This window comes from Pinus tabuliformis, chromosome 7 (genome assembly GCF_031772625.1).
Source record: "Pinus tabuliformis cultivar Carrire ecotype Pingquan chromosome 7, CPIR1, whole genome shotgun sequence".
In the NCBI taxonomy this organism is placed as follows: domain Eukaryota; kingdom Viridiplantae; phylum Streptophyta; class Pinopsida; order Pinales; family Pinaceae; genus Pinus; species Pinus tabuliformis.
Window position 1 is genome coordinate 1,977,218,695 of NC_142293.1, and position 27,151 is coordinate 1,977,245,845.

Genomic DNA, 27,151 nt, shown 5'->3' on the forward strand with positions numbered 1-27,151 from the left:
GGCTGAATTTGAATTCGGAATCGTATATAACAAACAAGTGAAGGGGCACACAGCAAAGCTTGATCATTTGAAGAACAGGACGCCCTCGGTTCAAACTGAGAGGAGCAACATGAATGAAAAACTAATGAAAGAAAGCCCGTGGTTCCAGGAATTGCCAAAGGAATTTCGAGAGTCATTACTCAGGTCGATAACCCCCACCAAGGAGGTTCCACAGAATCCTACGCCACAGGCAGCCGAAATCCCTAAATCACCCAGGATGTCACGGACCAAGAAGGACCCCCAGATTCCAGGACCAGTAAGGATGTCGCCACGAAATCCGCGATTAACAAGCTCACAATGGAAGAAAAGGGCAAAGTTGTTACTATTGAAAGCGACAAGGAGGAAGAGGGACCTCCAACCTATGTTGAAGAAATAGAACCAGACGAAGAAGGCAAAGAAGATATCCAGCCAGTAAGACGACCCAAGTATGTTCCTCCAAGCAAAGGGAAGGCTAAGGTCCCTACAAATCTGGATGATGTTGACAACATACTCATCACCCTGTCCCTTCCTAAAGAGGTTCCGCTAAAAGGAATGATGACTAGCCACATCTCGACTATGAAGTTTGAAGACCGAGACCTTGTAGATACCGATAAGTTTCCCCATTTGGCGACCAGCGAACTAATGGAGCAAAGTGTGGAGGGAATTGTTACGACACTTCAACTGAAGAAGTGGCAACGAAAGGTGGAGGAAGCTGGGTTACTCTGCCTCTTGTCCATTCCACATTTTCAACAACCCCCCATCACAATATTGGTCATCCGACAATTGCTCTGTTTGGTACACGATGGATACTTATGGAGAGACAAACCTGTTCCCGTCACGACCGAACTTATCAAAAGATCACACAGCTTCCCTGTGAAGGTAGGGACCCCATGGAAATAGTTTTTATGAGTGGCAATGTGACGATGACAAAAACCTTGAAAAAGAAATACAATTTGGAGAAGAAGCAGCGAGGGTATGTTATTGACAATATTCCGAACAAAGGGGTTCGCGTTGCTACCCAGTTGCTGGCAGGAAAAGTGATGCAGAAATGCTGCGTCAACGAGGTCCCAGCAATAGTCGTCACACTAGCGGAGCGATGCGCAGAAGGGGAACGGTTCAATTGGGCGCAGTTCCTCTACGACGAATTCCTGACCAACTGCAGGGAGGTCCAAGAGGAGGGTAAGACTTTCCACTATGCATGGTTGTTGTTATCCATCATGTTGTTTACAAGTGAACTACCCGAAGACAGCCAGTTCCCTTCCTTGGACCAGGATTGGCCAGAAGCCGCCAAATACGCATCGCTTTCGGCGATGAGGGATGCTGCAAGAATCCAGGGCATTAAGACTTTCTGGATACTAATGGAAGCAAACGTCCGACAATGGATCAACTAGCAACCCCGTTTATCCGACGAGACATATGACAGTGTGAAGAACATCACCGAGTTTAAGGCAAACATGCACTATGTATACATTTGGGCGCACAAGGACCCAGACCAGACGTGGTCCACACTCCCCTTCATTTCCATTGACGAGGCTGTCTTTGTGGTATTGGATACCTAGGCACCAAAGTAGCGCGGACCCGACACGGTGGGACGCGATGAGACCACTATCCAAACACAGAAGGCTGAAGCTAAGTGCGTAGCACAGCAAAAGAGGAACGAACAGCACGTTGCAGAAGAACAGGCGACCCGGGAGGCAATGCAAGCTCTACAGGTAAAACACTCGCAAAAGGGGTTGCGACGACAAAGGACGAAAGCGGTCTGAAGGTGCCCAAAGAGCCGGCCACGGATACAGGGACGGAAGGAACGCCGCCAACCACCACGGGTACACCCTTAAAATGGTCGCAACCAACAGAATGGACGAAGCCATGGAAGAAGGCCAAGGCGTTTAAATGGGACGGAGAACTGACAACATTGACCGAGGGCAACCTAGGTGACATAGGGAACACAGTTCACGAAGTCACCCGGGAAGCAATCGACGAGGCCATGTCGGAGCAATAGATTGTGTTGGGGGCGCTCTGCATGGAGATACAGGAACTTGGGACACAGGCCTCACAGCCAGGAAACATCGTTACTCGTGGAGCTATGGGTATGTCAACCACTGAGCAGCTGCTAAAGGCCCAAATGGCTAATACTATCGCGATCCCAGCATGAGCGTTGATAACAAAAAATGCGACGGACAGAGCTATGGTGGGCCGGTTTACGGGGCTTGGATTAAATTTGGCTGCCCTCTCACGCAAAATCTTGTACCAGCTCTAGGACAGCACAACAATGGAGCTCTGCACCAAGGAAGGACATGCGGAACAGGTACTCAGCAAACAGAGAATTAATATAAAACAATTGAGCCTCTAACGAGATGAAGTGGTCGCACAGAGTCAACAGTTGGAACAACTTGTAGGGGAAGCATGTTCGCATGCCCCTAAGCTGGAGATTGCGGCCGAGTTGCCTGTTGGCATACAAATTCACAAGCTGGCTAGTGGGTTCCGCGAAGAAAAGGGGGAGGCCGAGAGGATTCAGTTGGCTCTCAGCTTGCAAATCACAGAGCTGAAACTCAAAGCACAGCCTTCTACACCACCGGAGGTCACCGAATAGTGGAGAGGCATCATTCAATCCGGATGAGAAACAATAGCACGTGCTCACGTCCCTACAGGAGGATCCAACCTTACAACGGTTGGAAACAGAGGCAAGGGAGATATAGCAAGCCTATGATAATGTCAGCGGGACTGCGCAAATGGTTGCTATTACACAGCGTTTGGCCAAAATGAGGGAGGCTCAGGCTCTTAAGATACAAGCTGACGCCGCTCGGCAAAAAGCAACAGTAATTAAAGAATGGATCCAGCCTTGGCTTGATGAGGCGTTTGGGGTTTCCACCACCATCGAGCAAAAGGTGGCCCACATGCAGGCAGCATATGCAACCGGACAGGCAACTGAAGCAAATACTGATGCATCGATAGCTCACGTAGAACAAGTACAGCAGATGGCGGAAGAATTTGTTGCAAGTGTAAGTGAAGCACAGAAGTTGTTGCATGACCTTCACGCAAAGATTGCTGCACCAGCTAAGTGACTTGGGATGAGTCACATTGATTGTGTTGGGGGCTTGTTGGGTAGGGGAGGCCCCGCGTAACAGTTTTGGGACCCTAAGTCAAAAATTTTGGGAAAAAAGTATAGTAAAGACTCTGCGAAGTATGGAGCGCGAATTGTAATGAGTCAAGTCAAAAGGTTGTCCACCTGAAAATAATGAAAAATAATAGGAAGTGAGTTGGCCTGCCCATGGTCCACGAACCATGGGAATGTATAAATAGAGCAAGGCTCTATGGCTAGAAGAGATTTTTGGAGAAGTCTTTTGTCTTGGATCTTGGTGTTATGGGTTTGTGAAGACAGTATTATCTACGTCTGTAAGTCCTAGTCAAGGGTGTTGGTAGATAGATAGAGGAGTTTTGGAGAAATCTTTTGTCTTGGATCTTGGTGTTATGGGTTTGTGAAGACAGTATTATCTGCGTCTATAAGTCCGAGTCAAGGGTGTTGGTAGATAGATTGAGGCTCTGCAGCTATGTGCGCAGAGGCCTAGTAGAGTCCGCAGCTATGTGCACGGACCCCTGCAGCTAAGTGCGCAGGACAGATCTGGTTGTATTGACAGAGATTTTAATAAAGATAAGTGGTTTCTGAAGTATCGCAGATCTATTGTGTTCTGGTTTATGCATCTGTTATATGAGTTTATATCTTTTTATGATTACGCGCACTGGGTTTTATTGTTAAATGTTTGCTTAAAGACTATAACAAGAAGATCAGATCTATAATAATTTCCTTAATAAGAATGTACACCCGTGCAGATCTACGCAGAAGCCTGGTAATATCACAGAGTGGCGTGGGGCCACAAAACAGTTCGCGACCCCTCCAGAACACATCAAGACATCCCAAGGGTGCGGAATCCTGGTTCCAGCACCCTCCCCTGCTACCTCAGGTGAGACCTCAGTCCGTGCTTCGCGGGCTGTTGCTGAAAGGGCCGGTAGCTGCGGGATTTGTTTGGCTAATAACTCCTCCGAACCTGGGTCAGGGCCCAATAAGCCAACAATATAGAACAAAGGTTTTTCGTTTTGAGATATTAATTTTTTTCACTGGGCATGTACCTATCTACACACTAGATTAGAAATTTGGGGAAGTGGTGGGCCTAGGGAAAAACAAAATACAGTAACATGGATCCCCATAGGCTAAATTCATCGTTGTTATCCTCAAATATCTAAAAGGCCTATTTGTGTAATTCGTATAAATCAAATTCACACTTAGATTCTACAATTTTATTGTCTACATCTATCAGGGATAATTCATCAATTTTAGTGGCTGTAGACGACATCGTATTTTCAGATAATTTTCCTTTTTGTGTACTCATGTTTAGAATAAAATTGCAAATACACTAGAGAAAATGAGAATTAAGAGTACCAGAACATATTCAAATTGTTTGTAACTTTGGAATTAGTTGCTCTGGTTTGTCTGAAAACTGCCACAGAAGACACTTGCTTTGGCTGAATGAAAATTTGCAAGGAAATTGGGAAATATGCAGTTTAATGTGAGAACAGCTATTGATTTTCAATTAAATGAAAATGGATTACCATTGGTGGGTGAATAAATCCACACGTCTTATTGTTAATGACAACCTAAAAAATGATGGCAAACCTTGTTAATTGGCGAGGGCTACAGTGAATGATAAGTATGGTGGAATGACAAAGAAATGATGGCGGAGTGATAAATTTGGCAGAGGGAATAGTAGAAATCTGAAGGCGGTTTTTTTTTTGGGGGGGTGGAGGGGGTAGTGGAGTGGTAAGTGGTAGTTAGTAGGGGGTGCACAATTCATAAGCACTCGACATGTGGCTCTTGTGGTTTTGGGGAAACCTCCCATTACGGACCCCCCTCCCCCCCTCCATTAACCGTCAAGCACACGGGGGGTCCCGTAATTAAACATTGATCATCGATTTTTACAGAGACAATTGCCACCATTGAGATATGCACCATTTTTAATCATAACACAGCCACACATTTATTTATTAAAATTAAAATAATTATTGCAACATTATAACATTTGTGCACAACATTATTACAAAGTGCATAAAAATAAAAACTTTTTGTCATATTTAATGAAAACTTAAAAAATTTCATTAGAACAAGAAAAAGTTACAACAGGACCCATAGATAAGAATATTCCTGGCACGTGACACATAATTTGTTATTCACATTGTGGAGCTTTTAGTTAGGGAAAATTTTGGACAGGGACCATGGATAACAGAGTTCACAGGACAAAGAATTGTCCAACATTAGCATGTAAGATAAAATTAACACTCCAAATTATTTAATTTAGAAAAGGAATTGGCCGCAAAACATAGCACCCCAGGCCTTCCTTCCATACTTGGTGATGTGGCATAGTGGCATATGGCAACATTCTATTAGATGACAAGGATGAGTTGGAAAATGATGTGGCCTCTAGTTTGCAGTGATTTCAACATGATGATGATGTGGCATGACATGGAAAGGACATATGACATGTATATTTGTTTCTTTCAGGTGTCTAAGTGGACCCTTTACTGGTTGACATGTGGCACCACTCACAAGTATGACATAGCATGGCACATCACCATTCCATAGAAGTTTGGTAAAAAGGTTTGTGGAGGTTATTGATCTAGATTTTCCCACAGATGACGAACTCTGGGAGGCAGGAACTTCTTTCACATCCCATCATGGAGGTTTCAGTCAAAGAGTTCCATGCCGAATGTTGTGGTGCAAGACAAACTCCAGGAGATGGAAATCTCATTGGAACAACATATAACATGAAATTTTCCTCCTCATAGCTTTTTAATTAACAAAGGAAATTATTGAATAACATGAAACACAAGACCCCTCCATACTAGCAACAAGTGAAAGCCAACTAGTGGTGATGCAATTGTTTGACAATGTGGACCAATAAGAAAGTGGCATATGGAAGACAATGGCATTGATGTGGCTCAATAATGATGAGACAAGTAGCAATGATGATGTCAGCATGACATCAACTGATGATGTGGCATATCAGTGATATATAGCCAAGGGGTTAGTTTGTGAGAATTATCCCTTTGGTGGAAAGGCGTGGTTCTAGCCCTCAGTCACAAAAATCCCAAGCACTAAAACTTAAGTGCATAGAGGTTTTAAAGCATTGTGAGGCTAAGCACTAGAACTGACTCGAAGTCATATGCGCAAAGAGAAATGAGATTAAGGGTGTGAAGTTATTAAACTAGTGTAAGGATTGTAGAAATTCCCACTGTAGATCACCTGGTAATGCAATGTACTAAAGCAAAACAATTGATCTACTTCTACAAACAATTTAGCGGAAGCTTAATCGAACATGAGCAACATCAAGCATGAACAGATATAACTAAGAATGAGAAGTAATCAACCATAACACAGAAGATATATCACTCGGGAAAGCACCAGCCTAAAACCCCAACTTTGTATTATCATACAAGTGGAAATCTTGTTCAAGTTACAAAAAGAATCAGCTCTCAAGCTATCCTGCTCTCTCTGCAATCAAACAATACCACTCACAGACTCAATAGACATAGAATATATCTTCCTCAAGCCCTACAAGCCTCCTATTTCCTTGCATAGTTTTGATTGGGGTCGAATGATATCACATGTGTGAATTGGCCTCATCATACTCACTCTAACCTTGGGTCCAACTGTGCAATCCATAAGGAATCATATTCCTTCTACATGCAAGGAATATTCACAAAGGAATATCCTAGCAACTGATAGTACACTGTCCCTCCATCTGATCTCAACTGGGTCTCTGACTGAACTGACGTGCATGAGTTATCCATGAGTGAATACTTAGTTATCTGAAATACAGTAGTTACATGCATGCAAGCATTAACTAACTGAACTCTCATTAATTTAACAAACTATTAAATTAATCTAACTAGACTTGACTAAGTTAAACTAAGTCAACTGATTACAACTCATCCTTATCTCTTTAACTGAAGGTTAAATTCCTCAATTAATGGAGAAACTGTTGCATGTGCTCACATAGACTTCAAGTTTGATTTTCCTTAACTAATTAACTCAAGATGAATTAATTAATTAATTTCCAAACTACTGTTGATATCAAATTTGAATTTTACTTCCTATGTTTAGTCCAGGGACTAACTAAAATAAGAAGGGATCCCGAAATGCTATTTTTAGAAAAGCTATTTTTAGCACTTTCACTTTTCACCCATTGTAGCTAAGATCACCAATGGCTGAACTTCTATTTATAGCCCGGCTATTTATAGCAATGCTATTTTTAGCATTTCTTGTTGCACATTTCAACAAGGATAAGTGCATTCCGCACCTAAGCCACAGGTGTTGGCTCAGGGTCATGTAAGATAAATAGCCAATGACCGAAGACAGTAATCTTCAATGACTAGCCACAGTTCCAGGCCATGGTTTCATGTGAAGTTAAGGGCTGAAATGTAAGGGCATGACAATGATTAAAATTTTGGCATTATGAGAGCCAAGAGTTTTTTAAAATGAAAATTAAACAGGGGGGTAGTAAAAACACCAAAATGAATTGTTGTGGCTATGGGAAAATAAGAAACAAGGGATGTCATTTTAGAGACTCGCGAATTAAAAAATGACATGAATCTAAAACAAATAGACCAATTAATTTCAAATAGCATTAATATGAAGTTCTTTAATTCCTAAAAAATTATGAATGCAAAAAGGCACAAATGATAAGAGAAGATTAATATAAACTAGTCCTTGGAATTTTAATGAAGTTTTTTTTGTTAAAAAAACTGTGTGAGAAATAGAGAGTTGGTTGACACGAGAATATAGTAAAAATTTTATTAAATGCCAAAAGTTTGAAGCATACAAAGAATATAAGGACAAAACAAAGGCTATAGGAGGAGATTGGGTGATGGTTGATGTTGTTGTAAATAAAAGTACATAGGATAACCAATAGAGAGAGTGTTGCTAAAACAAGATCATAAGAATGTGTCAGGACAATTATTTACCTCATTTATCAAGGGATTGGTGTCTCCTTTAGGTAGGTGCTTGAAAAAGATCAGCAAGTTGCTGCCTATGAATAAAGGGAGTTGGTGCTTCTAGCAAGTAGGTGCTTGCAAATAAAAAAGAGGTTGAAGCCTCTTGCAGGTTGGTGCCTACATAATATGATGTAAAAATAAGTTGGTGCTTGCATTTACATCAAAACAAAAAGATTGGTGGTTTTCTCCCTTTATGGGTTTCCACGTATGTACAATGTATCTATATGTTGATTATATATGTGATGTTGATATTATTGTTGTGTATTAATTTCATGGTTAACTGCTTAATATTTAAGTATCTATACTCATTATTAAATAAATTGGCTAAAATTGTTAAAAATTATAAAATATTGATTCACCCCCTATCGGTATTTTCCTAGTTTCCAACAAATTACGTGTGAAAATATCTAAATGTACTTTTGGGAGACAAGAAGTAGAGTATTTGATCCATATTTTTTCGAAGGAAGGAGTTAAGATGGACCCTCAAAAGATCCAAGCTATTTCAAATTGGCAAATTCCTAAGAACTTCGACAAACTTCAGGGATTTTTAGACTTATAGGTTATTATCAAAAATTTGTTAATAATTATGCACACCTACATCTCCCTTGAAGAAAAAAATCATTGTTGAGAAGTGTAGCAAGAAAGTCTCAATTTGATTTTGCCTTGGTCAAATTGAGAAAATTTGAATTTCCACATCGACAGACAACTTGGAGGTAGTTAACTAAGGTGACATGGCTCTGTCACTCAATTATCTAAGTAAATTTGAGTTAGATGGATTGGAGTTCAGTTATGAATGTGTTATTGCTAAATTGTAGCAATTAAGTTCAGTTATTTCTTGTTACATTCAGTTAAACTAGTTTTAATTGTTGATAGAACTAGTTGGAGGTCAGTTGTGCAGTGGGACAGTAACCTAACTCAGTGACCATCCAGTTAACTAATCAATCAACCAAAAATATTTAGTGCATGCAAAGAATTCAAGTTCCCCAATTGTGGTCGAGATTCCAAGGCAGTGTAACATCAGTTGTGTGGACTAGCCTTGAGTGTACAGGTGTTGCATGCAGTCAAAGGATCAACTTTGGGAATTGCGTAATTAATTAGAGGATAATTCCTAAAAAATAGGAGCCTAATTCCTCAAGATTTGTGATGGGCCTCTAAACTAGACATAAATTAAGGCCCATCTAACCATCCTTTAGCACATTAAACCTCTATTTTTACATTAGATAATGTATTTTTAAATCTAATATGCTCATTAGGAAGGTTTATGAATAATTGCATATTTGTGCCTAATATTTTTATTTTTTTGGAATATTGTTAGAATATTGGGCAGATTATGGAGATTTAGGGGAGGAGATAATCTAGGGACCTACACCCTAATACATGAGGATCAATATTAAATAATAAATCTACAAGATATTATGGAATTATGACACAAATTTTGGAGCTCCAATGATTGAGAAAATCTAGGAATGTGTTCCCTTCCATTTAATACAGATTCCTAATATTGGGAACCAGATCCACTAATCAAGGGATTTGAGTGGGGAAAGCTTCCTCCTTTCATGGGGAATGATTCCTAATCATTTTTTATAAGTACCAAGCCGAATTTTCCTCTAGGTGTTGACTTTTTTAGTCTTCTTGTGGAGAGAACTCGTATTTTTGCAACTCCACTTTCATTTCTTGCACGGATGTAATTGTATTGATAGAAATAATGAAGATTGGTGCCATGTTCAGCTTTTAAATCTTTGTCTCCTCCATAGGACTCTGAGTTTCTTTGGGCTTGGCCATCCCAGGAGTTTCAAAGCTCTTTTGTATCATGTACTTTTCTTCTTTCCACTTCTTATTCACATGCATCTCTTGTTCTTGTTTTTTTTCTATATCTACATTTAGTATTAATAATTTCTTATTGTAGGATTGGGTTAAATGGTTGAAGTAAGTTATTTTTCAGGATCACAAGCATCATTTAATCATTGGAACAACTTTTGAAAGTCATAGTAATCATTGAGCTACCTGGATTAGCTTGCTTATTCCCAAATCTAGATTTCTAGAAGTCCCTTGTGGAAAATAACAGTAATTTTTTGCTATTTTTTAGAGAATTTTAATGAGATTCAATCGAGTCAATTCCACTCACATTACATCAACAACAAAAATTCTAGTTAATAACAAAAATTAGCCCATTGAATTTGCACTTGATTAGGCTAGGAATTTGATAGATTTACTAGCTCACTAGTTCTCGGATTTCTAGATTTTAGACTAGTACTTTTCTGCCATTTTTTAGCATGGGTCAATAGAGGCCTTTTTTAGTGATACTTCTGTTAACCCATGCTAAAAAAGGGCAGAAAATTACTAGTCTAAAATCTAGAAATTCGAGAACTAGTGAGCTAGTAAATATATCAAATTCATAGCCTAATCAAGTGCAAATGCAATGGGGTAATTTTTGTTATCAACTACAATTTTTTTGTGATCTAATACAAGTATAATGAACTCAATTGAAGCTCGTTAGCATGCTCTAAAAAATAGCATAAATTTATTGTTATTTGCCACAAGGGACTTCAAGAAATCTAGATTTGGGAATAAGCAAGCTAATCCAGGTAGCTCAATGATTATTATGACCTTTCAAAGTTGTTCCAAAGATGAAATGGTGCTTTTGATCCTAAAAAATAAGTTACTTCCCATTTAACCCAATCCTACAACAAGAAATCATTAATACTAAATGCATATATAGAAAAAAAACAAGAACAAGAGATGCATGTGAATAAGAAGTGAAAAGAAGAAAAGTGAATGATACAAAAGGGTTGTGAGACTCTTGGGATGGCCAAGCCCAAGGAAACTCAGAGTCCTATGGAGGAGAATAAGATTTAGAAGTTGAACATGGCACCAATCTTCATTATTTCCATCAATACAATTACATCCCTGCAAGAAATGAAAGTGGAGCTGCAAAAATACGAGTTCTCTCCACAAGAAGGCTAAAAAAAATCAACACCTAGAGGAAAATTCAACTTGGTAATTATACAAAATGATTAGGATTCATTCCCCGTGAAAGGAGGAAGTTTTCCCCACCAAAATCTCTTGATTAGTGGATCTGGTTCCCAATACTAGGAATCTTCATTAAATGGTAGGGAACACATTCCTAGATTTTCTCAATCATTGGAGCTCCACAATTTGTGTCGTAATTCCATAATATCTCATTGATTTATTATTTAATATTGACCCTCTTGTAGTAGGGAGTAGGTCCCTAGATTATCTCCTCCTCCAAATCTCCATAATCTGCCCAATATTCTCACAATATTCCACAAAAATAAATAATATTAGACACAAATATGCAATTATCCATAAACCTTCCTAATGAACACATTAAAGTTAAAAATACATTATATAATGCAAAAAGAGAGGTTTAATGTGCTAAAGGATGGTCAGATGGGCCTTAATTTATGTCTAATTTAGAGGCCCATCATACCCCCTGCTGAAAGTGTTGATCATCCTCTGAGAAACTTAGTGACCTCATTGTGCCTCATTCGTAGCCCTGGTGGCCTCTCTCTTGTGCATTCCTCAATCCTTTCTCTTAAGAATCTTGGTTGTAAATTCTGTAAGGACAAGCACAAAAATATATTTGTTCTTTTCATGATTGTTTAACATCCTTTCAAGAAAAAAACATAACTTTCCTCTTCACAAGTGAACTATGTTGGCTTGTAAATTCATTTCATTCATATCCTCTCCCTTTAAACCTTCATTCCATTTTCATTTATTTTTCCAAAATTGTTTGTGCATAGAAAAAATCACAATGTTTCTTGAGACCATTAGCCTGCCTTCTTTCCCTTATTCAAGATGGGTTATTGAATCTTTTTTAGTTTGGCAAGGTATTCCACATCCGTTTCCAGACTTCTACTACCTTTTTCCACCATTTGGACACCTCTGAAACCTTCAAAATGCCTTTACATGAGAACTAGGACACCCTGTAGTAATTCATGTACTAACTACAGCAAACCCTGCAACGCCCTGTAGTACTATAGGAAACACTGTTTAAAGTTGTTTTGAGCAAAAATGATAGTTTGGGCCTAGGGTAGGCCCTCAATTTGACTTCCATGCCTTTCTCCCATTTCTATAACATCTTTTAGGCCTTGGACAAAAGATATAAAGAGATTAGAGACCTCTTGGAAAGCCTCTTTTCATCACTGCAGTTTGAGTTCTATTTTGATGGTGAATGCCTTCTTTCCTTTTGTTTCCTTCTTCTCTTTTGTGGCCTAGATGATTTCCTAATAGCCTTTGAGTTCTCTGTATTGATTAGGTCTCTCTTAGGCACTGCCATTTTGGGTTTTAGCACAATTTGTTCCTTTCTTCCTTCTTGTAGTAGCATTCTTCCTTCCTGTAGCAATCATTCCTTCTCTTTTAGGGTCTTCTAATTGTATGGGAGTGATGAAAAATGATGTAGAGGGTTTGGAGGATGATGCTAGGGCTCATAGGGAGTAGTGTAGGTTTTTGAAAACGGAGAGGATGTTCTTGGTGTGTTTTTTTCAAGCAATTTTCAGGGTGGGACAAAGTGTAGGGTTTGTTCTTGAAAAATATTATTTTTTTCTTATGAAATGGGATGTATGAATGATGGATAGATAGCATATATGAAGTGGATGGAGGGCTTGGAGTGTTGTAGTGACTTGGCCTTTGCAGAAATTTTTTCTTTTAAATGTTGTCCCCATTCCTCGAAATCATCACCCTTCTTAATTTGGCTTTTCCACATTGCATGAGTGAAGGAGTGAGCTGAATTTAACTCGTTGAAGGCAGTTAATACTGCTGACCCATCCTTAGCTTATAAAACCTCATCTCTCATGCATTGACAACAAATTTCTAACTATAATATGCTCAAGAGAAGAGGTCAATAATATTGCATAAATGTACCTACCTGATGGTTGTTGGAGAGACATGCATGTTGTCGTTGAGTTGATGATCAATCCATGGTCCTCTGGAGGTGATAATTTCCTTTGTTTTCTTCTGCACAGTTCTTCATAGCTTGGTGATTCTAAACCTCTGTCTTTCAGTTACCATGAGCAAGATATCTTAGTCAAATCCGGCCTTCTTGGAGTGTTGGGCTTGGCCATGGGTGATGTTCACCTTCACTATACCTTATTCCACCATTAGGCACCTTTCCCACACTTTATTTCACCTTATGTACCTTGCTATAGCTTTCAACTTGTTTCCTGTAGTAAACTAAGACTCTTATAATACTACAGGAAACCCTATAGCAACCTTCAAACATGCATATACTTGCACAGAATCGCTCAAGAATATTGGTTATTGTCCCTTAGGGTTGAATCAAGACCCATAGGCTCTAAATCAATTATTAGGGAAGAATAAAGACCGCTTAGGACTTGCCTCTTTACCCATGCAAAACATTTCAGCGATTTGGGCTAATGGACAAATTTATGGATTGGATAATACAATGATGATTTTCTTGATTGCCACATCCAATGAACTCCGTTAATGGATCTAAACTCTTTGAAGTGTAATGGTTGACATTTAGTTCATGATCTTTACTTTATGCAATTAGAATAGGTTTCTTTCATTGTATTTTTTTTGTTGCAATAGGTTAAGGTTTCCATTTCGAGCATTTCATTTTCTACAATTAGTTTAGGATTTAATTTCAGTACATGCACTCCATTACAACATGACAACAAAGGAAGGATACATTGTATGTTGCACATATAGTGTCGATACTCTTAAGTTTCTATGAACCCCGGGTTGATAATTAAATTTGGTAGCCTTGGGAGTTGCAACATTCTTGTTGCAATACCAAGGCTCATCAATTTGTGCAAGGAAATAGGGGCTCAAGCAGAGGAAAAATTGACTAAGTCTGGGTCAAAGTTTCTCATTGAGAAAAGAGATAGGTTATTCACTTGTAGGTTGTGCTCAGAGTGAGCAAGAAAATACAATACATTTTCTATTAATTTGATTAATGCAAGCAGACATAAGGGGTTTTTACCAATTGGTTTCCACTAGATAAATCTGTGTACTTGTGTATGTGATTGATGCATGTTTACGAATGTTGTTCTAAAATGTGAATTAACATTTGTAGATCAGTAGAGTAGAATTGTGTCTCTTGATTTAGATTATATTTCTTGAGAAGTTACAACTATATCACCATATTTCTGCATGATATTAGATCAAGATTCATATTAGAACAAGAATTTTGAAGTTGTTTCTCAGGAGGTTCGAATTTGCAGCTTTAGTGTAGCAGTATCTCTTCAGAGTTGGGAGAATGACCTTTAACGGGATGAGATTAGAGGATGCCTTGGAAGAAAGCTCGAATTTCATTGCATAGAAGGATTGCATGGAGACGATGTTTGATGATAACAGATTGCTAGAATATGTCAAGACAGACATTCCAAAACCAAGATCAGCTGATTCCTAGAACCTAGCTCAATGGAAGAAAAATGTATCCAAGGTGAGGAGAATTATCTTGGAGGGAATGCGAGACCACATTGTCTCAAATCTCCATGGGAAAGAAACTCCTTTCACAATGTGGAAGGCACTGACGGAGTTATTCAAGAATAAAAGTGACCATATAAAACTAGCCCTCAAAGACAAATTTTAAAATATCAAGGTGTAGAAGAATGGTACTATTCCGCAGCATCTCACTAGATTTACACAAGTTTGGGATGAGCTTGGAGGGGTTGGTGTGAATGTTACAAAAGATGACCTGGTCAGCCTAGCTCTTCTAGGCCTTCCCAAAATCTGGCATAGCTACTAAGACTTGGTTAACAAGAGGGATAAATTATTGAATTCAGAATGCTTATGGTCTGATTTGGTAAAAGAAGAGATCGGGTGGAATGGCAGAGATGGAACCTCATCCAAGGGAGATGATGAAGAAAATTTTACATTGGTTTGAAAGGGAAAGACATGAAAAGGGAATAAATCTCAATCCAAACCAAAATCCAACCAAGGGGGCAAGAAGAAAGACTTTTCCAAAATAAAAATCTTCAATTGTCATGAATTTGGCCAATATGTTACAAAGTGTCCACACAAAAATTCTAACAAGAGGAACTCGAGACAAGCAACGGGTGAAGCATTGGCTTCATAGTTTGAGCTAGAATTCACCCTTATCGCATGCATGTCCAACACGGTGATAGGGAGTGTGTGGTACTTGTTGATTTTTGTAGTTTGGGAGGTACTCCAAGACTTGAGGATCGAGGGTTTGGAGGAAGGATCTCCACAAGTGGCCTTGTTGGCTTGAAACTCAAGCTTGGGGTTGCACCCATTGATGTTGGGGACAAAATTATGGAGAGACTTCAACATGTGATGCATGAGCATGATAGTACTCATCGATATGAATCTTACGCATCACAAATCATCTGATTCCGAGTTGTAGAAATGGATTTATGAATTTTTTAAATTTATGTTTTGGCATGGTGGCACAGATTTTAGGCTGGTTTAGCTACTAGGAGGCCTAATGATAGTTGTCAAGCACACATGTGTGATTTTATAGAGCCCTTGTGTTTAGTATAAATACAAGGTGAGTGTGAGGCATAATGACATCCAAAATTTGCAACACAAGGGTAGCAAAGGAGTGAGATAGGAACCTGCATTAAGGAGAGATAATTATGGGTTGCTAGATGTATGTTTTATGGTGAGTCCTCCCTAATTTTGATAAGCCACAAACTCTTTGGTAATCATAGAAGTAATGCAATTTTTTTTGGGTAGTTGGAGGGGGTCATAAGGCCTATCCCTACAGCAAAAGCTGTGTAACAAATAGTGTGCATAGCCAGCAAGAAAAAGATGGGAAGTCGTGGTGTTTTGGAAGACTATTATGGGTATTTTGTATGGCTGACATGGTTTGTGCATGCCCTAACTAGACATTCAATAGTCACAACAATCCATGAAGTGGAGGTATGTCTTTTCTCAGTGATTTCTAAGTGTTGGGTCCTTGTTGTGGTTCAATTTTGGATCGTATTTATTGCATCCTATGGAAGCCAAGGAGGGAGGTTTAACGCAGAGGTTAGGATCCCTAACTAGTTGACAATTTCCAAAATGAGGATTGTTGATTTGAAGCAAGGGATGATGTCCTAAGTATAGGACAATTATGGGTTGTTATATGGTGTGGTTTTTTCTCAGAACTATGGGCAGCAAATCTGTTGTATTATTGCAGAGAGGGCCGAAGTTGTAGTGGCTATTTGGAGGAGCCAAAAACACCACAAACTTGTCCTCAAGTGGTAGCAAGGGGAGCAACTTACAATGAGAAGAAAACTTCAGTTGTAGAGAAGGTCTAGAGGTAAGGATCTAGGGATGATGTGGACTGATATTAGCCCTAACTAGATTGCAGACCTTGCAGCAGAGACACATCATCTCATGAGGTGGGCGAGTGTCCTAGGAGAGGACTAATTTGAGGAGCCTGTAGCAGCCATGTGGAAGGGTCTCCATAGGTTTTGGATGCCCTAACTAGGAGTAGATGCTATAGTAGGTATTGGACACTCGTGGTCTGTTAGAGGGCAACGTGAGAGTGGACCAAGTGTGGAGGTGGATTGGGAATTTATGGTCTACTGGAGGATAGCGTATAGTGCCCAAGTTGGAGCCCAGTGTGCACCATATTCATGGACCTAGATGGTTGCTAGAGTGGAAGTTATTGAGCTCAATGGTTGATGAAATAGAGGAGTAGTTGAGCAGCCCTAGACTTGTGTGTGGAGATGGACTTCTACAGCAGATGATGGGTAGTCCTCCTAGCCCATGTTTATTGTGGGAGATGGACATGTTGTAGTGACAGGTGGTAGCCATTCATGCCCTATGTTGGTCTTCATTGGAGTAGTGCAAGAAGACCATAGTGGTTTGAAGTCCCTAAGTAGCTGAGGAGCAATAGTGGGAAGTCGAGAGTTGTGAACAACTTGACAGGAGTCTCGATGTGTTGTGCCCTTGATGAACTAAGGCACAATTAGAGAGTATATTAATGGTCAAGGTTCAGTGGCAGATGTACGTGGAGAATTGATAGAGGAAGGAGTTGTAGATCGGGAGCCGAAGGACCACGCAAGTACATGGTATGACTAAGGGAGTTGTGAAGTCAACTACATCAGCCAGATGGTCAGAGTATCTTGTTGAGGGTAGATTGGTTGTTGATGGATTAACACCAAGCCCCAGTTTTTTATCTTGTACTAGTGGATGTATGAGGGCCATTATCCATAGTACAGGAGCCCTAAACTATTGTATTATATGTTGAATAATATAACGAAGCTGGGTTGAAAAATGTATAAAGTTGTTCATATTTTGTGCACTAGTAGACTTAATGTTGTTTACATTCTATTATGCAAAGTAGTATTGTTGTGATTCTTGGTTTGGTAGTGTTAGATATTCTAAGATTCTATCCTATGCCCAAGATCGTGGAAAAACAACAGTAGTTGGAGTTAGGTGCCTCGTTCCACATGACAAGGTGTAGATATTTTTTTAGTGACCTGGAGGAGAAATATCTCGAGATGCATATTGAGCATGGGGACAACGGAAGGTACAGTTCTACCGGGATTGGTATAATAACTTTTAAGAGGGAATTAAGATACCCTCTTCACCTCAAAAATTTCATGTTTTTTCCAAGACTAAAGAAGAACATCATCACAATAGCAATTTTGGAATACCATGGCTATGATGTGATATTTAGTAAAGGTAAATCCTTTTTGAGGCACAATGCCAATGGACATGTGAAGTAGATCGAGGTTCATGTGAAGAACCTATATAAAATTGACATGGAAGATTGTGTTGCATTAAGAAGTAAGGAAGAGAAAGTGCAGAGTCACGATGTTGGTGAACTTTGGCATAGGAGATTGTGCCATTTGCATCATGGCACCTTGAATATTGTGTAGCAAATAACCACTAGCCTCCCTTAAGGATCACTTGAGTAGCATGATGTACAAAGGTTGTACCTTGGGGAAGTATGTAAAATCCACATTCCATGATTGAGACAATTGTTTGGTCAATTTAGAGTGTCCTAAATTGCTATATTAATTGTCAATCCGGGAGTCGTAAACTGTTGAAGTGCGGCGCACTATATGTGCAAGATAACCTATTTCTTACTTTTTGTCGTTTTTTATTTTTAGTTTGTTTTTGGGTTTATCTTCGTTGGTTCCCTAATGTAAGATGGCAATTCTAAAAGACAAGTATGGATAAAAGTGTTCAAGGCAATGATGTCCTTTAAAATGATTTCCAAAACTTCAAACTTGCAAAAAGGTTTTAAAACTTGCAATGATGAAATTAATTCCTAAAAGAGAGTGAAAATGTGCCACTATTCTAATTAAACAAACAGTGAACTATTGATCATGAAACCCAGTATCCTTGCTGCTGTATAAATAAATTAAAAAAAAGAAACTGAACTCAAAGAAATCCAAAAATTGCAAGCAAAGTAAACTAAAATCAAATTACATCAACTCATATTCTGACCCCTCACCATTCGTCTCGCTCTGGCTTTCGGAGGTAATCATAAACAACTTGAGCAATCTGATATCTAATTTGCAGAAAATAAAACTAGTATCAAACTACACACTCATACTTCAATCCCTCACCATTAGTCTCGCTATGGCTTTCGGAGGTAACTAAAAATGACATGAGCAATTCAATATCTATCTTGCAGAAAAGTAAACTAATATCAAACTACACACTCATACTTCAATCCCTCACCATTAGTCTCACTATGGCTTTTGGAGGTAACTGAAAATGACATGAGCAATTCAATAACTAACTTGCAGAAAAGTAAACTAATATCAAACTACACACTCATACTTCAATCCCTCACCATTAGTCTCGCTATGGCTTTCAGAGGTAACTGAAAATGACATGAGCAATTTAATATCTATCTTGCAGAAAAGTAAATGAGCAAAACTGAAATAAATAAAACAGTGTTGGAACTAAGAACTAAGAAAAATAAATCAGCAGAAGGACAAGAATAATTCCATGTCATTAGTCATTATAAAACTATGTGCAAATGCTCGGGCTGCCTACTGTAATCTGAAACAAAGACACTGATCAGTTAACAGTATTATAAAGCATAAAAACTATGGACAGCAATCAACGTGAATAACATAAGTAGTGAAATATATACAAGTGAATGATTATGGCATAAGGAAGGTAAAGAAATAAAGCATGAAACTATACAGCAATTAACAAAACCTCAGTGTGTACAGGGGCCCTCTGCACAACCTCGGGCAGTCAGCAATCAACCACGAATTGAGCTTATAAATAGAGTCTTCTCATGTATTAAAATGCAGTCATAACACAGAAATAATGTCACGGCACAGTGGGCTCGTTAACAGTCAAAATTACATTACAAAAGCTAGCTACTATGCGTATGAGAACGCATTATTTATAACAGAGGATGACATAACTACTTTCCTAAAATCTGCGCTGATAAAAGACACGTGAACAACCACATCCAGGAATCTAGCATGATGGCAGCCGTGAAGATTAAATCTATGGAGGATGGCTGTTGGATTCTGCTTATGGAGCAGTCCACAGGTGTTGATAAGTCTCCTAAGATTTAGGAACGGCCACGCAAGTCTTCTCGTGGTGAAAAACAGAGTTCTGTCACCGTAGGACTCTTAGGTTGACCACCGCTTGACTATCTTTGACCATGGCCTTCTTTGGTGAATTCGACTGAGCCAATAGGACTCGGTCCATGTCCACGTCATTTCCAACTTGCCCATGTGGCTCGATTTGCCTGAAGACACCTGTAACATAGACTTTAACAAAAAGGCTGCGGAAAGTTGAATTGGCTGCGAAAAGTGACAAGATTCCGTAGCTCAATGAACAAAAATCTAATTCAAACAACAGACACAAAAAATAGTTACGAAACCATTTTATATGCTCTTTTAAACTAATATGCAATGATATTGACAGTTTAGGAGGTCCAGGTAAGTGGAAAAAGTCTAGAAAGGTGTATAGGAAAGATGCAAGTTTGGGACTCAACATACCCCCACTGTGAAGGTGTTGCATGTCCCCATGCAACCAAAATTTTGATCATCCTCCCTTTAGTCCATGTGCTCTGAAGCTTCTGCCAGTACATCTAGTCCTCTTCTCCTCTTCCTTGGTACTACTACCATCCTGGGCTTCCTCATCAAACATCTGAATTTGAGACTGATCAATTCCCTACTCAACTTCCTGCACTTTTTCTTTAATTTCCTGTTCTTTTTCTGCCACAGTCCCAGATGTAACATAGTGTTGTCATGAATGATCTTGTCCAATCTGCTTTGCTCCTTTAATGCTTCATTTTCATTTTTAATATGTCTATTTAAAACCTCCAATTCAAAGACTTCTTGTTTCAAGGATTGGACTAGAGCTTCTTGTGCTGTGTGAGGCTGAGTGGATGACGTGCTTGGACCTGCAGCTATCTTCTCTAAGGATTCTATATAATCATACATCTCCTGTTGATTTGGGTCCACCTCGGGTGTAGCCTTTCTTGGGCTGACCCCAAAATCCTGTTGAGAGGGACTGATTTCAAACTCTGGCCGAGAAGGACTCATGTCAACATCTGGCTGTGAAATGGAAACATGGTGTGGGCTATGGTCAGGAGAGGTTGCTGGAGGCTTTTCTGGGGTTTCCTCCCCCAAATCAATAAAGTGGGGCCCTTTGGTTTTTACTGTTTTTAATTTCCCCTTAAGCCTAGAGCTTCTTCTCACATGTTGTGGACTAGTATCTTCCTTCATACCCATACCCTGTTTTTCCTTTCGTTTCTTTTTGGCTGAAGCTGCTTGTTCTTTAAGATAGGCTAACCTTTCGGACAGTGTTTGGTGATCTTCTTTTTGAGAAGGCTCTGCAGTTTGAGATACAGCTTCTATGTCTTGTTTCCTTTTTTATTTTCTTTGGTTTCTATCCTTTGTTCTTTCTAGCCTCTCTTCTTGATCAACTTCTTTGGTTTTGCTAATAGGAGGGTCTTGAATTATTGCACTTTTCTCCTTTCTCCTACTCCTTGGTGTACTGCTTTCAGGTGCCTCGGATGGCTCTTGAAAGTAGTTTCTCACCAAAAACCGTTCCCAGGTATCCCTATTTTTCTTCAATTGGTCCTCAATTAGAATTCTCACAAGCCCATGATGATACAAATGAGGTTCTATGTCTTATATATTCTTTTGGACTGTTGTGCACATCTTTTTCAAGCTCAGCAATAAAAAGTAGGGCAGATTGAGGGTTTGGTTCTCTAAAAAGTTCATCAATAACCGAGTATGATACATGTACATTGCCCCAAAACGGCCATCACAACTAATGAACTTTTGAATGATTAACAGTAAGCTGGCCCACTCCTCTTTTAAAGCATGAACATGAATTCCCTTTTTGAATATAGTTACGTCCATACCTGGGTTACGTAGCATGACTCTCCAATCCTGCTCATCGAAACTCTTGTTCTTGAACCAGCGTTCACCTTCCTGGGGAAGTTTTGTAGCAGCTGCTATGGATGCCTCGGTGATTGTAAGCTTAAGGTCCCCAATTTCCACCACCTAGCCGTTAAAAGACCTCGCAAAGGCCTTGGTAATCTCCTTGTTGTAGCCTTTGAACTTTTGAATAAACCATAGCCATTTTGCCTTCTTCAGTATGTCTTTTATTTGTGGGTATCCTTCTAAAAACTTGGGCCCTTTCGGTTCTGCCCTCAACAACCGACCCATTCTTCTTTCTGTTCTTAAAACTCATCTGCGTGAGGAGGGTTTAGCGGAATTGAGACGGCTGGTTATGGGAGTGAACAGAATCTGTGGAAAAATAGTGACTGTGAATGAAAAAATAGAGGACAGACAGTGGAAATGAATTTCTGAAATGGGTGAAAGCTTATGTGAACAAGGTGGAAATGCAATCATGATGTCAATAAAACAGTAGGGGGAATAAAGTACATTCGGTAGAATTTTAAATTGGGTGGTCGCAGAGTAGATATGAACACGTTTATGAAATGGCTGCGGATTTTATGCGGCTGAGAAGAGCCGTAGTCAAATCGACCACGTCATGATTACAGGTGGAGTGTTAAGATGCAGCCAACACAAATGAAATCTGAAGGCTAATCATAAGACCGTTTGGAAAATAAATGCATGGTTTGTGGAGGAATGTCGTGGAATGGTTATGGAGCTATCACGGCAATCATTGCATATAGTGGAGCTTATGGTTTAATAACTATGCAAAAATGTGTTTTGATTGCTATTTGAAATAAACTTTTACTCGTACCTTGGATTTTTGCCATTTGTTTGTCCATGATCAACTGCTCCTTATTGATGCCTTTAGGTGCTCCATGTCTTCATAATATGTCCTCGGTCATACCTGCATTTTGATTTCATGATTATTGAACTAACATCTTGACTGTCAATTTGAAAAACAGAGTGGTGGCTGCGGAAACTGCTTCTGGCTGCGGAAACTAATTCCAGCTACGGAAACTGATACAACAACCACTTGACTGAATGAAGATGGATAGATGATAACTAACTGAATGAAAATGGTCATGAAAGAGACTTTTATTGATGAAATGAAATGAAATGGATGAAATGGAGTGGGATGAAACGGAGTGGAGTGAAATGAAAATGAAATGGAGTGGAATGAAAATGAGGTGAAGTGAAATGAAAATGGGAGAGAAAGAGAGATTTTTTTAATTTTATTTTTTTTGGAAAATATAGGGTGTCAGGTGTTCCTGATTTTCACTCTATATTTTCTGTATAAGACTGTCAATCAGTGATTGGTTTTCAGGCTTATACAATTTTTTTTATTTTTTATTTTTTTTCAAAGAGGAACAAAGGCTAGGCTAATGGAGAAGAGGATTCTTCTTCACCAGCCTTATTACAGAATTCTCCTGAAACATTTTGACAAATTCCTCTTTTGAGAGTGGCTTATGATAGATCTTTAATCTGTGGCCATTCATAATAAGAGTAGTTTGAAATTCATCAATGGTCTTGATTCTTACCACTCCATTGTTAAAGACTTTGTCAATCTCATATGGACCAAGCCAATGAGTCTAAAATTTACCTTTGAAATCTTTAAACTTGGAATCAAATAGTAATGCCCAATCTCCCTCTTGAAACTTTTTCTCTTTGATGTATTTGTCATGCCACTTAGCTCTTTGATACTGAACTAGATCAATTCTTAGGATGGCTTCTTGTTTGATCTCATCCAGGTCATTCAACTGCTCCATTTTGTGCTTTTGGGCTTCTGATAGATCCATCCCAACTGAACTGCCATCTTGAAAGTTTTGACTTGAAACTCAATGGGGAGCAGGACTTCTTTCCCATAAACAAGTTCATAGGGAGAATGTCCTGTTGTATTCCTCCATGTAGTTTTGTAGGCCCATAAGGCTTCAGGAAGCCTTTCTGCCCAATCTCTTCTGTGTAGATGAACAGTTTTGGTGATGATGCTTTCAATAACATTGTTTGTAGACTCCACTTGGCCATTTGCTTATGGATGGTAAGGAGTAGATTTTTTGTGCTTGATTTTGTATTCTTCCATCAGCTTTTCCATCATGTTGGATGTAAATTGACTTCCCTGATCTGTCACAATTTCTCTTGGAACACCAAAGCGAGTAAAAATATCCTCATAAAGAAAACTAACAACTGAACTTTCAGTAGTAGAAATTAATGCTTTGGCTTCTACCCATTTAGTGACATAATCAATACATACCAATATATACTTCTTTTGTTTAGATGGTGGATTAATAGGTCCAATGAAATCTAAAGCCCATTTTTCAAAGGGTTCGATGAGTACCTGTGGTTGTAATGGCATTTCATTTGAAAGAGTCGGTTTCCCTACTCTTTGGCAGCTGTCACATCTTTTGACGTATTCTTTTGTATCTTTGAAGAGGGAAGGCCAATGATATCCTAAAGAAAGGATTTTATAGGCCATCCTTTTGTCAGCAAAGTGTCCGCCTCATGGTTCATCATGACATGCCTTGAGGATGTCAGGAATTTCATCTTCCCTAACAGATCTTCTGATTACAAGATCTGGCCCTGTTTTAAACAATTCGTTAGAAATCCATGAATATTTTGAACTCTCCTGAATAATCTTTCTTCTTTCACTAGGAAATAGATGTGGAGATAGTTTCCCTGTAACCAAATAGTTAGCAATATCTGCATACCAAGGGATCTTAGTAGTTACTGCAAATAAATATTCATCCGGAAACTTATCCTCTACAGGAGAATCTTCTTTAGTATTTTGGATCCTAGACAAGAAATCAACTAGTGTATTTTGTTTCCCTGGTCTATCTAACACAGTAATGTTGAATTCTTGTAAAAGTAAGAGCCATCTTGTAACTCTGCCATTAGTAATAGGTTTGTTCATTATATATCTAATCACAGAATGATCAGTATGGACAAAAGTTTCATAGCCTATTATATAATGTCTAAACTTATTGATTGCATGAACAACAGCTAAGAACTCTTTTTCAGTCACAGTATAGTTCAACTCGGTGGGAGTCAAATTTTTACTGGTATAGTAAATGGCATAAGGAACTAAATCCTTTTGACCCAACACAGCTCTTAGAGCTGTATCTGAAGCATCTGTAGAAATATGGAAAGGAAGTTTCCAATTTGGCCCTCTCAAGATGGGTGCTTCAGATATTCTTGTTTTCAAAGTTTCAAATGCTAATTGACAATCGAGATCCCATTTGAATTCACAGTCTTTTGTAAGCAATTTGAAGAGTGGAGATGCTATTTTGGTGAAGTTCTCTATAAATCTTCTATAGTACCCAGTAAATCCCAGAAAACTTCTAACATCTTTTTGCCAATTTGGAATAGGCAACTTGGAGATGACTTCAACTTTTGATCTATCAACTTTTATCCCATCCCCTGAAATGTGATGTCCCAAAACAATACCTTCAGTAAACATCATAAAGCATTTTTCATGACTCAATGAAAGGTTTGTTTCTTTACATCTTATAAGGACTTTTTCCAACTTCTTTAATGCCTCTTCAAATGTATTACCATAAACTGTAAAATCATCCATATAAACCTCTACACAATCATGGATTAGATCAGAAAAGATTCTTAGTACTGCTCTTTGGAATGTTGCGGGTGCATTACATAATCCAAAAGGAAGCACTCAGTAAGCAAAAGTTCCCCATGGACAGGTAAATGTGGTCTTATCTTGGTCTTTAGGTGCTACCTGAATTTGATTATAGCCACTAAAACCATCCAAGAATGAGAAGTACTTTTTGCCTGCTAGAGTATCTAATACTTGATCGATAAAGGGCAAAGGAAGTGATCCTTCAAAGTTGCTTTATTCAATTCCCTGTAATCAATACATACTCTCCATTTACCATTCTTTTTAGGAACTATAACCAAAGGAGAAACCCATCGACTATCTGAAATTGGATAAATGAAGTTTACATTAAGTAGTTTTTGGAGCTCTTCTTTCACTATCTCCCTAAGGTTTGGATTCATCATTCTCTGAGGTTGTCTGATTGGTCTACGTTTTCCTCGATGTAGATGTGATGAATGCAAGTCTCATTTGTCAATACCTTTCATATCAGTATACTCCCATGCAAATGCAGTAGAATTTTTTTGCAAGATTTTGGTTAGCTCTTCCTGTTTTGATTTTTCCAAATTTTTATTGATATTCAATGTTTTACCTGGAAAAATCTCAATGGCGGAACTACCAAACTCTTCCATAGAGTAAAGAGATATTTGTCTAGATGATAGATACTCAATGTCAGAATCTAATTGAAATTGTGTGTGGTCATATTCTGAAGATGTTTCAAAATTTTCTAATGTGTTCAGAATTTGACTATCTTCACTGATTTCAGAAATGGTAAAGACAATTTGTATGGTGTCCTCATCATCGACCCATTCATTATCTCCTACTTCTGTGATTGCTTTTGCTGGAGGATACAAATTGAATTTCTTTGTCGAATTACCATCAGAAATGTACATATCTCCAGATCTACAACTGATGAAAGCATCAGTTGTGGCTAGCCAAGGTCTTCCTAAGATGAGTGGGTGCCCTCCTAAATTACTCTGGGAGTCAAAATCATGAAATCTACTGGATATTCTCAAGAATATAAGGAGACCGAAATGTCTTCTAATACACCACCTGGTTTGATAATTGATCAATCTGCAAGTTGCAGTAGAGTAGGTGTAAAAAGAATATTAGGAAGTTTTAGCTGTTCCATAGTCTATCTACTCATAATGTTGATAGCATCCCCCAAGTCAATCAAAGTATTTGGAATTTCTACCCCATTTATATGTGTCTTGACAATTGGACTACCGAGATCTACATACTTCTGCATGGTAATTTTTCCCATCGTGATATCTGCAATTTTTCCTACCAGGTGAATTCTTCTTGTATCTCTTGGTTTCCTTCCTAGTCTTTTAAGACTCAACTCCTTTATTGTTTTTGCTAGAATAGGAATCTCTCTAATGGCTTGTAGCAAGGGAATCTTGATACAGACATTCTTTAATTCATCTAGGAAATCATAGTTTGGCAACAAGATTTGTTTTTCCACTCCTTTGTCAATTTGTAATCTTTCAGGAAAAGGAGGTGTGGATGAAGATGCAGGTTGCTCAACTATAGGAGTTGTGGGGGTTGACTCTTTTTCTTTTTCTTTTTGAGTGTTTGGGTTTTGAAGAGATGCTTCAGAACCTTTATTGGCTTTAAGAGAATCTTCCTCAGAAATACTTTGCTTTTGAGCATCTATAGAAGGCTTTTCTAAAACTCTACCAGATCTAAGTTGTACATCATTGAGAGGAACAATCATATAGGTAGGAAATTGTTGTCCTTCTACCATGTAATCATTTTGAGGATTTTTATTATTGGGATTTGGCAATGGCTGGGAAGCTAGTTTATTTGTCTTCTATTGGAATGGAAGCAAGAGTTGAGAATTTGGATTTTGTTGAGAAGGTTGTTGTTGTGGTGGAAATGGTAATGAAAGTTGTGGAGCTTGTTGATTTTGAAAATATGGAGGATATTGATAAAATTGAGCAAATCTCCCATAAGGATTTTGCATACCTTGTACCCATGATTGAAATGGATTTTGAGGTTGGGACCAAGGTTGTTGCCAAGGATTCCAATTTGGTGGGGGTTGAAAGTTCATGGGGTTGTTAAACCCTTGATTTTGTTGCCCCTGCCAAAATCTCCTTGAAACAAAGCAGAGAGACTCAATTGAATTTGGATCTTCTTGAAAGACAACTTT